Source organism: Pinus tabuliformis, chromosome J, assembly GCF_031772625.1.
Source record: "Pinus tabuliformis cultivar Carrire ecotype Pingquan chromosome J, CPIR1, whole genome shotgun sequence".
NCBI lineage: Eukaryota > Viridiplantae > Streptophyta > Pinopsida > Pinales > Pinaceae > Pinus > Pinus tabuliformis.
In genome coordinates, this window is record NC_142295.1 from 1,190,971,622 (window position 1) to 1,190,986,329 (window position 14,708).

General features: G+C 37.7%; 1 protein-coding gene across 4 annotated transcripts in view; it reads left to right on the plus strand.

The window, feature by feature from the left end:
- Nucleotides 1-14,708, plus strand: part of OVA9 (glutamine-tRNA ligase, putative / glutaminyl-tRNA synthetase, putative / GlnRS) — a 159,808-nt gene that overhangs the window by 93,434 nt on the left and 51,666 nt on the right. The window lies entirely within an intron of this gene.

Consider the following 14,708-nt stretch of genomic DNA (forward strand, 5'->3'; position numbering starts at 1 on the left):
ACGCAGTCATGAAGATACCCTTACACACAGTTCATATATATGGTGTTCAACGTTGCTCATGTTATTACACGCTGTTCATATGTATATACGTTGTTCATGTTATGCACAGAGATATCCATATGCAGTCATAACAACTATCAAGGTATGGGGCTGTTATAAATTCCTATAGCCGTAGTCATGCATACATATATACGCTGGGGTGATACAAGTTATACGATGTATGCTCATATATTCTAAACTATGCTCATGACAAGGTATATGCTGGTTATGGCAATAAATATCTATGCAGGCAGAAGGACGTATTATCATTAGGATGCAGCTATGATATAATGATGCATGGGCAGTATGAGAAGTATGATGCATATGGGTAGTATGAAGCAGCATAAGGCATATATCATGTGCATCATAATGAATTAGATCATGTGTATGGGTAGAACAATGATGCATGGAGCATGAACAACATCATAGTAAATATAATCATGAGAATGGTACAATTGTGATGAATGATGCAACGGGCAGCATCATGATGGTGCTTCACAGTTAAAGGCAGCACATGATGAGCAACACTATGAGATCATGTGGATGGCAGGACAAATGATACATGTGTATGTAAGGGCTGTGCTGAAGGAAAACATACAAGGGGACCTTTCCCCTCAAGTGTCACAAAGACATCTGAGATATTGCAACTGGTCCATTCTGATCTTTCCGGTATGTTGCCTGTAACATCCCTGGGGGGATGTTCTTACTATATGACATTTACTGATGACTTCTCTCGCAAAACCTGGATATACTTCTTGAAGAAGAAGGATGAGGCTTTCATGTGGTTCCGTACCTTCAAAGCCTTGGTGGAAAATATGACCGAAAAGAAGATCAAGATTTTGAGGACTGACAATGGCACTGAATATGAGTCAAATGAGTTCAAAGACTTTTGCAGAGAAGCTGGCATTAAGAGGGAGACTACCACTGCATATACTCCTGAGCAGAATGGTGTTGCTGAACGCAAGAATAGGACTATTGTGGAAGCTGCCCGTGCCATGCTATGTGACCAGGGTCTTCCAAAGTTTCTGTGGGGAGAAGCTGCAAATACTGCTGTGTACATTCAAAACCGATGCCCTCATTCCGCTTTGGACTCCAAAACTCCCGAAGAGTTTTTCTCTGGTAAGAAACCTGATGTCTCACATTTTAGAATTTTTGGATGTCCTGTCTATTTTCATGTGCCGAAAGAAAAGAGAAGTAAGCTGGATGCTACTGGGAAGAAAGGAATGTTTGTGGGCTACAGTGAGACTTCTAAGGCATATAGAGTCTATGTACTTGGTCAAAGGGAAGTAGAGATAAGCCATGATGTCACTTTTGACAAAGATGCTTCCCTGAAGAAAGTAGTAGATCTTCCTAGATCTGAAGAAAACCATGAAGAAAGACCTGGAAATTTGGAAGAACCCCAGGATGAGACTATGCCTGATGTTGAAGGGCAAATGGACCCTATTGATCCTTCCCCTTCTCTAGGAAAGAGGCCATCATGGCTCAGGGACACCCTCGAAGATGCTGAGGGTCATGCTGCCCCAAGGGGAACATTCCGAGAAAGCAAGAAGCCGTGTAGATACCAAGGGTATCTAGCTGCCATGAGTACTATTATACAATCTGAACCTGGATCTTTTGAGGAAGCCATCAAGCATCAAGTCTGGAAGGATGCTATGCATGAAGAATATGAGGCTATTATGAAGAATGATGTCTGGGATGTGGTCCCGAGACCGAAGGACAAATCTGTTGTCACCGCTAAATGGCTCTACAAGATTAAACATGGATCTGATGGGTGTGCTGAAAAGTTTAAGGCAAGATTTGTTGCCCGTGGCTTCTCTCAAAAGGAAGGAATTGACTATGACGATATATTTGCACCTGTGGCTCGATATACCACCATCCGATCCATCATAGCCCTTGCTGCTACGCAAGGATGGAGTCTTCATCAGATGGATGTCAAGACCGCTTTTCTGCATGGTGCAATAAAGGAAGAGGTGTATGTAGAACAACCTCTGGGATTTGAAGTTCAAGATCGAGACACTTATGTCTGCAGGTTGAAGAAAGCCCTCTATGGGTTAAAGCAAGCACCCAGAGCTTGGTATGAGAGGATGGATAGTTACTTGATGAAGCTGGGCTTCACTCGAAGCAATGCTGATCCAAACCTTTACTTTAAGGTTGAGGAAGGAAAGCCTCTCATTCTAGTGCTGTATGTGGACGACCTCTTCCTGACAGGTGATGACCCTCTCATTCATCAATGTAAGAGGGAGCTTGCTGCTGAGTTCGAGATGAAAGACCTAGGACTGATGCACTATTTCCTAGGCCTGGAGGTCTGGCAGAGACCTGGAGAGATTTTCCTTTCTCAAGGAAAGTATATTGTGAAGCTTCTAGAAAGATTTGGGATGGTGGACTGTAAGTCCGTGTCGACACCAATGGAACTCAACTTTAAGAAGTTGAGTGGCAGCGCTGCAGGGCCTATCTTGGCCAATCCTACTGAGTATCGTCAACTCATAGGAGCTTTGATGTTCTTAGTGAACACCCGTCCGGACATATGTTTTGCAGTGAATACTTTGAGTCAACAGATGGTTGAGCCTCATCATTTTCACTGGGTTGGTGCCAAGAATCTTTTGAGATATCTTCGGGGCACGATAAACCATGGGCTGAGATACACTGCCGGGAGTGTGATACTCCGGGGATATACTGATGCCGATTGGGCTGGCAGTGTGGTGGATCGTAAGAGCACATCTGGATGCTGTTTCAATCTTGGTTCTGCTTCGATCTCATGGATGAGCAGGAAGCAGAAGTCGGTGGCTTTGAGCACCACGGAGGCCGAATACATTGCTGCTAGTATGGCCTGTTGTGAAGCAGTTTGGTTGAGGAAGCTCTTTAGTGAGCTGTTCCAACATGTGCTAGATACCACTGTAATACTCTGTGATAATCAGAGTGGGATTCATATGACTGAGAATCCTGTGTTCCACGACCGATCCAAGCATATTGATATCAGGTACCACTTTATTCGGGATATGGTACAGCGAGGCGCCGTAAGGCTCGATCATATAGGAACTGATGAGCAAGTCGCGGATATTCTCACTAAGCCCCTGGGGAAGGTCAAGTTCCTAACCTTCCGTGAGAGTCTTGGTGTCGTGGAAAGACCCTATGATGTGGGTCCTGTTGGACGATGAGCTCTGGGAGCTCTGGGGGGCTTTGGGATAGCTTCTCGGAGCTATAAGCACTCATAATGCTTCTGCCCCACCCTTGTGATTATTGAGCTGGTTCGCCACTCATTTAATCTGTGCCCCGTATGCATCCTACCCATTGAGTTCAGGGCTCATGGGAAGTACCTCTCATTTGGCCAATGAGGTGTGGAAAAGCTAGAGACTATTAGCAAAGACTGATGGACGCATCAGAGATTGCCGTACTCTCTATCTAGGATGGCATGGTCCAACCACTTGATCTGGGATCAAGATTTGTGAGGTCTGGGACCTCTGGACTGATTATGTCAGTCGGGGAATGATGTCTTTGTGACTGACCCACTTCTGTTCTGAAATAAAGAAGCCAGCAAAGCAAGTTTCGGCAGGATGACTCACGATGTTAATTGCACTAATAGATGGAGTTCTCCCTAGTTGAGAGGGAGTGTTAAAATTGGACAACTAGGTCCAAACTCCATGTTCTGATGCTCAGATTAAGAGGCTAATATTTTTGTTGGATTCCTCTTTCTGAGAGGTGTAAAATCCATATAAAAATAGTCTTAATCCGATGAGCAGAACTTATATTTTGAATTTATTATTCTTAATAAATTATATGTGCAAGGTCAGCCAGTTTTGTAATGTAGGCTCACATGCCCAACAGATGTGTCACACACCCTCATTGATGGATATATATACAGGAAAAGTTGGAGAGAATTTAAAGACAACACAACTCACATCTTCTCATCTACTGGTTGGAGGGTTGTTGTGACACATGCTGGGCTGGCTGACCAAAGGAGACTTTGCTGGTTGAAGCATCCTATTGACCGCCGAAACGAACACATTCATTTTTCTTGTTTCTGATTTGTCTTCTGTAAGATCTGCTTATATGTTCTATCTGCATTTTGCTTATCTACTTGTATGATTGCTGTGAGAAAAGTGAAATTGCTCTTAGCATAGAACATCTACAAAACTTTACAAGGTTACTCATTGATTAAAAAATTATTAAAAGCCAAAGTTCTTATTATAAAGTGTTATTAAATAAAATAAAATAAAAAAAACATAAAAGGAAAATTCATAAAGGTTTCTATTAAGAGAAAATTTAAAGTAAAAATAAAATGGTAATTCTATTAAGAAAAGAGAACGCAAAGGTGTTTAAACCCGTATAAATAAAAAGATAATTATAAGGAAAATATATATCAAAAGAAAAGCTTTATTATATTTAAAGAAGGTGAAGGCTTTCGTAATTATTATTATATTTTAGTGATATTCTAGCATTCTGTGCACCTATTAATAATAAAAAAGGTGAGTTAAAGAAAAAAGTGAAGTATTAACTGAGTTCCATATATAAGTCAACATTTTGGACTAAATGCTCTTTTTGTGAAACACAATTTGAGTATTAGTTGATTCTTAAAAATTGCAAACGTTGTTGTCCAATGTGTGGGAAATGGTTTATTGTGGAAGGATTTTAAAATAATACACAAATACAAACAAAAAGTTTAAAAGATGAACTCACAAAGCTTCAATAAATCAAGAAGGTATCACGACAAAAATACAAAGAGCTCGAGGATATGATTTATAGAGATTCAATAGAAAAGGACATAAAAATTTCTTGCTTAAAAGATCACAACCAGAAATCACTTTCACAAGTCAAGAAGTCCAAGGCTATGAGGCAACAATTAGAATAGGAAAAGGAAGGTCTTGAGAAAAAGTCAGTGGGAGTCTATTAGAGAAAGAAGAAGAAACTGTGTGCTTAAAAGACCTTAACCAAAGATTATTAGAACAAATTAAAAGTTTAAAAGATGAGAATAAAGACATTAATGATAAAGTGGACAATTTAGAGAACAAAGAACTTTCACATTCAAAAAATGATAATACCCAAATTAGAAGAACTTACCACAAAAGAAGCATCAAAATCTTCAAAAATCCAAGTTGATGAAAATGGGGCAAATGCTAATGCAAATAATATTGCAATTCAGAAAGATTCCAATCCAATTAAAAGGAAAACATTTTTAGATGTTGCAGTTCAAATGACGGAAATTCCAAGACAAGATCTAGTAATCAGACCAGCAACATTAGTATGCAAAGAAGATCATATGCCAAAAATAAGTAAAGAAAATGCTACGAGTACATTGAAAGAAAATCACATTACAAGAATTCCCTATTGACATTCAGATTAGGAGAGCAGTTACATTAACCAGTGAGGGTATCGACATCAATCAGAAAGAAAACAATTAGCCCATCTTCAAACGAATATTCATACTAGTATTATCAAGTCTCCTTGTAATAATTCATCTTGGAAAGCCTATAAGTGTGACATTTCGTGAAAGATTGGTTTGGGATTGTTAGATCCTTTAGCAATTCGACAATTTTGGTCATCACTCAGAAGTTCATATAATCTTCTATTATCGAATATAATAGTTCCAAGAATTGAGAATTACGTGAAGACATTAGGAGATAGAAAAAAATATCCAACCTTTTCATCAATATGCTTTGAGGACAAAGCATTTCTAAAGGGGAAGTCAATATAACAAATATAAATATGTACAAAACGATAATTAATAATCATGAAGGGGCACCCACCTAAGTATATATACAGGACCCTCATTTGTAACCAAACTGTATCAATTCATTCATACATTCTTCAATATATTATATTTGATCCTAAATGGAGTACTCTATATTCCAAGTCTTCTAGATTATTTAGCTATGAACCAGGTTTGGCTATCATAGTTCCCACGCTCATGGGACGGGGGGATGCCTAGGGAAATTTTTCCTCACATCCCCATTTTGGGGAAACTCGAGGAGATGGAAGGGGAAACATTTCCCAATAGGTGTGCTTGTTGACATCTCCCCTCAAAAAGGGTGGGGTGCCCCCCTTGAATTTTGCTTGAAAACAATAATTTGTGAGTGGAGAAGCCTAATATTCAATCATAGGACACTACTAATGCTATGTAATTAATGGTAATAATAAATTCTTACTTTTTCATCCTCCAACTTAAATGTTTTACATTACGATTAATTGACTCAAGATGCTTGAGAGTGGTTTTGACCTCATCGAATTTCATTTGGGGAAAGTAGAATTTTATATCTCACTCGAAATCTCGCAAACTTAACAACTTTCAGGATTTTAGGATTGGGGGGATCGCAACGTTTCCAACTGGATTTTATCATGTATGAGGGTATGGATGAAAAGAAGGACAAAATACATCTCTCTCTCTCTCTCTCTCTCTCTCAAGCTCACATATGTGGAAGGCCTCCCTCTCTCCTAGTTCGCATATTTTCTAGGAAGTTTTTGTTGAAAGGGCCGACATTTTCTGGGCATCTACAAGGTCCGAAATTTATGGGTTTCTGGGCAGAACAAAGAAGTAGAAATTCGGCCTAGGGCATATTAGAAGGTAGTGTTGTTTGATCAGATTGGAAGGCTTGACCAGGTTTAACCATAGATTTGTTGAAGGTCAGGTTGACCTAGTTGATGACTAGAAGGTCTAGGTGTGTCTCTTGTTGAATAAAAGAATTTCTCTATTGAAAAGGTCGCTGCGTTTTTCCCCTTACTGGGTTTTCCCAAGGTAAATCTTGTGCTCTCTTTGCGCATTGTGATCTCTTCTATTCTATTGTTCTTGTATGGTTGAATTTCTGAAGTATAATTGCTTAATGATATATTGGAAAAATTAAACGAAGATCAACATCATTAGAAGTAATTATTAGTTTTTCAGAAATATTGTGCTTCTATGTATTACACTAGAAAAATCAACACGGTATCACACCTTTGGTGAAGAAAGGAACACTGAGATCACTCTTGAAGAAACCCTACATTGAGATCACTATTGTTGAGTCCTTGTTGATCGACATTCATGGCTTCCTCTATGAAATCAGAGAACAAGTTAGAAGGAGCCTGAAATTTTAGAGTTTGGAAAACTAGGTTTTGGATATTGTGACAGGGAAGTTTGTAGAACTAGCAGATACTGAAGGAAAAGAGAAGTTCAAGGAAGATGAAATCACTACAATGAGTCTTATTGTGGATTCCATTAGAGAGCATTTGATCCCCTACATTGCAAAGCTTGATATTTCCAAGAAGATGTATGATGCCCTAACTAATCTGTTTACTGTCAAAAACATTTGGTCAAGCCATGAGCTTGAATAATGAGCTTTGCGATATAAGGATGACAAGTGATGACACTGTGGGTTCATATTTTGTGAGAATCTCTCAATTAAGGGATCAAAATTCAAACAATTTATGAAACTGTTTCTGAGGAGGAACTTGTGACTACAACACTCAATGGTCTACCTAGATCATGGGATGCGTTTGCAGCAGGTATATGTAGTTGGAAGCAAGCTCCTTCGTTTGAAGAATTATGGACCTCTTGTGCTCAAGAAGAGTCAAGGCTTATATCAAGAAATAGAAAGGAAGAAGAAACTCATACATTTGCAGCTCGTTTCAAAAAGAAAAATGGAGGAAAGAAGAAGTTTGGTTTCCAGGAACAAAAATCAAAAGGAAGACCTGCTTTAGAAGGGAAGAAGGATATATTGAAGATTGAATGCTATCATTGTCACTTTTGTCACTATAAGAACCAATGTTCTAAAGGAGAAAATGATAAAAAGATAAAAGGAAAACAACATGCTTCCGTAGCTGACATTGATGATGAACATCAAAAGAAGCCTAGAGGTGATAAATATTTCTTTTACTTTTCTGCTCTAACAGGTTCTATTGCAATTGATGTTGATATGTGGCTTGTGGATGGTGGTGCTTCAAGACATATGGCAGGAGATCGTGTCAAGAAGACTATCTCAAAGAGTAGAGCTTGAAGACAACCATAGCTATCAGTCAAAAGAGTTGGAAAGACATCATTGAGCTGGAATCTGGTAACAATGTCCATCTCAGCAATGCTCCATATGTGCCAGGTTTGAGAAAGAACTTAGTCTCTATTTCATGTTTGGAAGATAAAGGAGATAAGAGTAGCATTTGTGGATGGCAAAGTACTTGTATGGCTCAAGGGCTCTCGTATGCTAGAGTTATTGGAAGTCGTGAAGGGAGATTGTTTAGGCTCATGGGTCAACCAGCTCAAGCTCTAGTACATGATGAAATTAATCCATGTGAAATATTGTTGATTTTCTAAGTGCAATATAGACTAGCACAATATTTTTGAAATACTAATAATTACTTTTGATGTTGATCTTCTTTTAAATTATTCCAATATATCATTCAACAATTATACTTTAGAAATTCAACCATACAAGAACAATAGAGATCACAATGCACAAAGAGAAGACCAGATTTACCCTGGGAAACCCACCAAGGGAAAATCCAAACAACCTTTTCAATATGGAAATTCTTCTGTTCAACAAGAGACACACCTAGACCTATGGTCAAACTTGGTCAACCCCTCCAAGTCAAGCCTCCTTATCTAATCCAGAATTTCGCTCTGCCTGATCTGACCCAGAATTTCGGCCCTGATCTGATCCAGTACTGTAGAAAACAGGTCTTTAACTTGCCATAAAAGGTAAAAATCATCAATCATCGACAACTGTTTGGCCCTTTAAGGTTTCTATCACAGTTGAAAACTTATCAACCTTATTCCTTTCTTTCAGCAGTACTTCTTTGTAAGTTTCCAGTGGAAGTAAATTACCTTTATTGCCCCAACAAGTAGGTAAACCCATCTCTAGCAAATTGTTAAACCTATTCATAAAGTGATCAACATTCCTTTCTATTACATTGTATTTATTTTGAGCCTGTTTAGTTATATTTTTCTTGGCCAGAACTTCATCTGCTTCCACTGTCAATGATGTCCTGTTATTGACTCTTAATGCATTCAATTCTTCCCAAGTCTTGGAATTAAGGAATTTTATAATTCTAATAGGCATTTAAGGCTTATTCCCTAATTCATTCCACGTTTGATGAATTTTCTGTTGTGTTTGATATGCAAAGTATAGACTTATCGCCAATTAGTCTAAAAGAATTCCAAAGCCTTGTTATTTTTGCTATTATATGGTCCCATAAGATATGCTTTGCTCCAATTAAATAAGTTTTCACTATCAACCTATTCTGCATTTGCTCCAGACTCTGCTGAAGCTTAGCCTTAAGTTCTTGATAAGCTGTGATGGTACCATCTTTCTTCAACAATTTGCTCTTTTAAAATGTGCAACTCATCATGTTTAAGAGTAATAATTCTTTTCAACTTTTCTAGTTCAACTTCACTTAAATTTAGATCATAAAGAGGTTTTGCTATTTCCTTCGATTGATCAATTGGTGCTATTGTTGCTGCTAGTGTAGATGAAGTAGCTTGAAAAACATGTTCTGTCCTTACATTGGTCAATGCTTCAATTCACTGTTCATAATTTTTTACTTGTTTATTTAACTGTATCATTTGACTAAACAATTGATCTTTTTCCTATTGCATTGCCAATATTCCTGAGCTTGCACATGCTCTAAATTTGGAACTTTGAGCCTTTTCTCCAATGCAAGGGTATCAATATCCTTAGATTTCACCAATGCTTGAATAGATTTAGCATCATTGGGATTTGATCCCAACATTATTATCCATTGCGCCAACTCTTATATTCTCATATGCTTGGTTCTATTGAACAATTTCTCCTGTTTTAGCAGAGGGCGCTCAGACCCAATATGTTACCGACACGTACCCTTGGTGATATACCACCTGGTAAACTTTTCAGACCCCTTGACACCCCTGTGTTATCTATCGAGCAAGTTAGGGGGGCTAGGATGAATGACATTTGTTAAATTGGCGTGCTTTCCATGGGTTGTGTGCGTTGTTTAACTCAATGCTTATTAACTACTAAATATATACAATTACATATGTTTAGTGCAAATTTTTTATGTTTTTTACAAATTTTCCAGAAAATTAAGGGGAAAAGCCATAATTTTCGAAATATAAACCTTATTATTCACAGAAAAACCATGAAAACATTCCCTACTACAATAGATACTATCCCCACAACGGAGGCTTCTCCAATGGATATTGGAGATTAGATAACCTAAGAACTCCTAGTCTAAATACCCTCCAAGGGTTCCTCAAAATAAAATACTCGAAATTGATATTCAATAAGGCATGGCTCTGAGTGAGATGAGAGATAATTCAATGTAGTGAGTTCAAAGGAGTTATGGCATATCTAGAAGGCTTAAACATTCCTCCAGAGGCTGAAATATATCTGATTGGTGCTATAATTAAGGGTTTAAAACAATACAATTTACAACATGCAAAAATTATGATAACAATCATAAAACAACCTATAAATGTTGATAAACAATAAATATGAAAAAGATATTGAATGAGTAAATAAGTCGCAACAATTTTAAAATTGGCAGAAAATGCTTAAAACAACTAAAAATTCCTAGACGTCAGCCCTTAAAAAGAGGGTGGAAAATGCATAAAAAATGATATTTTGCTTTTCAATGTAGAATATGCAAATCCTAACCCTAGGTCTATGAGGTCCAAGGTATTTTATGCTATTAAATGCAGATTTTATTGTAACCTAATCCAAAATTATTATAGGAAACATTACAAAAGATAAAATTTGGGGTTTAATTTTTTTATAAGGATTGAGACACTAAATGGATTAGTGCCTCTCTCATTCCTTGGGTTAATGGAGTCAAAGGGCGAGGTCTATGATTGAAGACTTGATAGGAGTGAGTTAGGAGAAAGAAAAACTCTCCAAAGCCGTAGCAATTTTCAATCATTTTGAGATTTATGGTCAAGGTAACTATAATGAGGTTCCTTGATCTATACTTGGTGAAATTTTTGAAAAATGAGATGTTAGAGCCATAAAATGTTCAATACATTAAAATGAAAATTTCAGTGAAACGCTAATTCTACAACAATTGCACAATGCAAGAAGATTACACACAACAAATTTGCACAATCTGTTCATCAGTCCGAGAAAAAAAAATCCCTGCAAGCATAATACCCTCCCCAAGACAATTTGCTACATCATGCTCTAACGCATCCAAGAGAAAAAGAACTAGTGTGCACTCTCTCCAGTGAGTGATAATGAGTGTGTGACAATGATCCCACTTAAGTCTTCTTCCCTTTACTTATATTAGGGCAAACAAGTCGATTTAGTCCAATAATTGAGTAAAAGCCCTAAAAAATAATAAATTAAGTTGGTCACAAGCTGACCTAAAAGGTAGCTATCTCAATAATAAAACATAACAAAAGGCCTCCTTTTAGTCCACATGTGTGAGCAAAAGCTGCTCCAAAGGTGATGTCATCCTCTAAAGATGAATATCTCCATCAAAATATGTCATGGATGGGTCAAAAAGGTGCTCCTTACTCGAAGGCCATCTCCTCATCAACAATGTGTCTACTCTCCAAGCACAACCCTCCTCATCAACATGTCATCATCAACCAAGCCCACATCACCACTCCAAGCCATAAAAGGTTCAATACATTAAAATGAAAATTTCAGTGGAACCATAATTCTACAAGAATTGCAAAATGCAAGAAGATTACCCTCAACAGATTTGCACAATCTGTTCATCAATCCAAGAAAAAAATCCCTGCAAGAATAATACCCTCCCCAAGACAATTTGCTACATCATGCTCTAACGCATCCAAGAGAAAAAGAACTAGTGTGCACTCTCTCTAGTGAGTAATAATGAGTGTGTGACAATGATCCCACTTAAGTCATCTTCCCTTTACTTATATTAGGGCAACCATGTCGATTTAGTCCAATAATTGAGTAAAAGCCCTAAAAAATAATAAATTAAGTTGGTCACAAGCTGACCTAACAGGTAGCCATCTCAATAATAAAACATAACAAAAGGCCTCCTTTTAGCCCACATGTGTGAGCAAAAGCTCCTCCAAAGGTGATGTCATCCTCTAAAGGTGAATATCTCCATCAAATGTCATGGATGGGTCAAAAAGGTGCTCCTTACTTGAAGGCCATCTCCTCATTAACAATGTGTCTACTCTTCAAGCAAAACCCTCCTCCTCAACATGTCATCATCAACCAAGCCCACATCACCACTCCAAGCCACATGAGAGTGATGTCACAAGCTAGGGCATGATGTAATCATCTATAAAGGTGTACTATCCCTTCGAGAAGGATCTCAAGCAATCTTCATCATCATCAAACTATCCCAAAAATAAGGCAACATCCATCAAGAGGGTGCAATGCCAGCCTATGAGTGTGCTGGGGTCTTTGGGATACATCTGTCTTCTTGGCAATGTCTTGGCTTCATTGTGCAACATTTCAAGCTCTAGAGGGAGACGAGAAGGACGTCATCATCATTGCTAGATACATCCCAAGGTGAATGCTTCACATAGAGTGGTCAATCTCCTATTTGGAGTGATGGAGACGTCTCATCAATCCCTCATGGGATGGAAACTGTACATGGGAGAAAGCATCTGAAGCATACCCTTGAAATCAAGTGAGATCATCATCATAGGTAAAATAACCATAAGAGTACCATAGTGGGCCATATCTAGTGCAAAAAGCATCAAAGCACTTCTTCAGATGTCATCTTAGCTTAGGGTTTGTAAACAAGTTACATGCTTAGATATGGGAGGGTTTTCGAGAGGCCCAGGAACACTTATTAAGCCAACCCATTAATCAACAGATGCAAGTGGTTAATTACATGAAAGGGGTTTACTTCATGGAGGCTGCCACCATCTTTGTACCAGCTATGAAATTCCATCATTCTTGAGTGTTATAATGTGAAGACGGAGTGATCATGGGACTTGAGTTACCCCTTTCCTTAGCCTATTTTTGCCACCCCTTTTGTGCAGATTTTTCTTGCATGGGTTGGGTTACAAGCTTTCATTTATTCATTTTTTACCCCTTAAAGAAAAGTGGATTATTGTTCATTGGGTTGGGATACTCAAGTGTCCCTTCATTTTGATTGCTCATGTATTAGCCATGAACTAGGTGAGGGCTAATGAGGGGGTAAGAGCTCAAGCTAGGATTTTGTCCACACACTTTTTATATTCCAACCAATTCTTTGCATTTTATCATCATGGCTCATGCTCCTTTTTTTCTTTTGGCTCCATAAACCTCTTAGGTTAAAGTTTCTGGGCCCCTACTCAAGAATGAGGAAAACAGGGAACCAATATTGGTGATATATAGCAATCAACCCGAAGATGGGATATGGATATAAGGGAAAATATGGAAAGTTTTAGGTATGGGTTACCATGGGAACACAACATGAATTAGAGCCTCCTGTTTGTGCCTGTCCTGGATTGTGGAAAGAATGGCCTCAAGGAATGTCACCCTGAACTGGGGTCAAGGGATAACCACCAAGGTGAAGCATCGGAACAAGAGTACAGTACAACCAAAATTGGTCTATCTCCCAATTCAACCTGTGATCCATACTAGATTGCCCTTTAACATTAAATGAAAACATTTGATTACAGAAATGGTTAATTTACCTTGCAATAGATGATCCACCTTCAACTGATGAGTGAGATAGATTTCATAAAGCACAGATCGGAGCATGGGTGGAGGGCCCTTGAGACTAGCTATCTATATATCATCATAGGGCTGCTTGCTGGCAAGCTGATAAGAATAGGAGAAAACTTTCTCCTAGGGGTTACCCACATGGGTGGGTAACATTTCCATCAAGCAGAATATATTATGTATATTGTATTTGTCTTTGCCAGATTTACATAGGATGTGATTTGGATGACCAGCATGGGTTGAATCTACTTCTACAACATGTATTATGAAGGTTACTTAAGGTCTGTTTTGTTTCAGAATATGTTTAGTGATGCTTTGTAATGTAATGTATGCAAGCTATTTATTGAAAAGGATGAACTTTGTTTTGCATAAGCATTTCAACGTAATGATAAGCTAAGCCCCTTTATTTTATGTGAACATGACGGGGTAGTAAAAGGATTGAATTGGTTATGAAAATATGTCGATACAGAAAGTCAATATTCTTAAAGAATTAGAGATTGGCATGGATCCATCTTAAACCCGTATCTATCAAGCACCAACAGTGATCAAATTTCTGAGTGTGTAAATTTATTTTTTATTTGATTCTATGTCATGGATTAATTCTTTCATATTAAATGATAAGAAAATTAGACAAATTTGATCCCTCTTAGTGCTTGATATATCCAGGAGTAAGATGGATATATGCTGGTTTGTTGCCATGATCATGTTCATATGTACATGGCAACATGCATAATGATTGATTTTTTGTTTTTTTTTGACATGTAAACATGTACATAGTTATTTACCTTTTGTTGTCACATAGATTTACATGACATCTCCCCATACTGGGTTGTAGAGCACCTCACTGTGCAACCAACTATGAATAGAGTGTAATTGTTTTTGTTCATTGTCAACTAATAAAGAACATCTTTTTCCAAAATTACCTTTCTTATTACAAACTCCTCAAGTAAACACTTTTTGTTTTCTTTCCAGGACCAATTCATAATCGAAAGTAAATATTTGTTGTTGTTATTATTATATCTGACTTTATTTTATCTTTTACTTTCATGTCGACTTGTATTTTGTAAATATTTTTAATGTAAGTATATTTTAATTCTT